Raw genomic sequence first — 1634 nt, 5'->3', positions numbered from 1 at the left:
ATGCAGATGGTGCAGGTGGCACATGTAGTGCGGATAGGTGCAGGTGGCTCATGCAGTGCAGGTGGGCACAGATGGTGCAAGTGGTGCCAGTGATTCATGCAGTGCAGATGAGTGCAGGTGGTATATGCAGTGCAGATGGTACAAGTGGTGCAGGTGGTACATGCAGTGCAGGTGGTTGTAGGTGGTTCATGCAGTGCAGGTTGGTGTAGATGGCGCTTGCAGTGCAGGTGGGTACAGAGGGTGCAGGGGGTGCATGCAGTGCAGGTGGGTGCAGATGGTGCAGGTGGATGCAAGTGGTGCATGCAGTGTAGGTGGATGCAGATGGTGCAGGTGGATGCAAGTGGTGCATGCAGTGCAGGTGGATGCAGATGGTGCAGGTGGCGCATGCAGAGCAGATGGGTGCAGGGGGCGCATACAGTGCATGCAGTTCAACAGCTCCTCTTGAGTGTGATGGTTTCTAGTTCGTCTCAACCATACTCTGACCGTGGAAAAGGGGGAGGTGATGGGTCTGTGTGTAGGGGAGTTGAATCACGACACAAGGAGTAACTCCAAATTCACATACAGCAGAACTGATATGGAGACAGTTGAGGAAAAGATAGGTGCCATTAGAACTTTTCACATTCGGTATTCTGACTAGAGAAAGGACCGAGTAGGAATCTCTCCAGAGCAGCTAGCTGTCTGCAGCCTCAGCAGGGGCAGGGGAGTTGGCAGAACTAACAGGTCGTCCCACGAGAGCTGTATCACTCCCACGCTCAGGTCACTGTCTGGTCCTGCCATGTGGATGTTCACACACATGCCATGCATCAGAGGGTGGATCAAGGCTTTATGGAACTTTTTGTTGCTGTTGTTTAAAAGAGGGCAAACGTGCAAGGACCAGCTGGGTACTTTACACTTGTTTCCAATCCATACTAACCCAAAAGAGGTCAGAGCATGAGAGCATTGAAATTCCAACCCGTATCGTCCCTCATATCACCCCTGGGGAAGGAGGTCTTGAGTACTTGAGCTGTTGGGGATCCCGTGTCAGGAAGATTAGGATGCATACTGGAGGACCCACCGCCTCACACATCTGGACTCGGTAGCCAGGATCCACAGTGGCCCCGTGTTTACCAAGCATCGGTACCGTAGGTGTCAGTAGTCAGCGCACCTCTCCTGCCACGGTTGGAGGACAGACTGGAGCAGACCCAGCATCCTCTGCAAGCTCTGTGGAAAGGAAGGACGATGGTATGGAAGAGCTGTTGTCCTAGAATAGAGCGGAGTAAAGAGGGGGCCAGATGAAAACACCTGGATTGCAACTCCACCAGCTACATCAGTTTTGAATAGGATAAATCTGGAGGGTTCAATGACAGAACTTTATAAAGGCACAGCGATCAAGGTACCGTGGTCTTCACAGGCGAATAGACACGTAGAGCAGAGAAACAGGAAAGGAAGTCCAGAAATAAGCCCACGGTATTATGTCTGACTGATTCTGGCAAAGTGTAAACGTGGTTCAAAGAAGAAAGGACAGTCATTTCAACAAACCGAACCCACACAGGCCAACAAATAAATTCTAAGAGTGCCTCGAAATGTATCGTGGACTTAAATGGAAGATGGAAAATTTTTGAGAAAAAAATTATATGAGATTCAGGAGACACATT

At 50.4% G+C, this 1634-nt stretch overlaps 1 pseudogene; it reads left to right on the top strand.

Moving 5' to 3' along the window:
• Nucleotides 1-460: 460 nt before the first annotated feature.
• On the top strand, nucleotides 461-1275 carry LOC101985742 (annotated as a pseudogene).
• The last annotated feature ends 359 nt before the right edge of the window (nucleotides 1276-1634 follow it).

This window comes from Microtus ochrogaster, linkage group LG7_11 (assembly GCF_000317375.1).
Source record: "Microtus ochrogaster isolate Prairie Vole_2 linkage group LG7_11, MicOch1.0, whole genome shotgun sequence".
Lineage (NCBI taxonomy): Eukaryota > Metazoa > Chordata > Mammalia > Rodentia > Cricetidae > Microtus > Microtus ochrogaster.
Note: the sequence above shows the minus strand (reverse complement) of the source record. Positions and strands in the feature narration are given on the sequence as shown.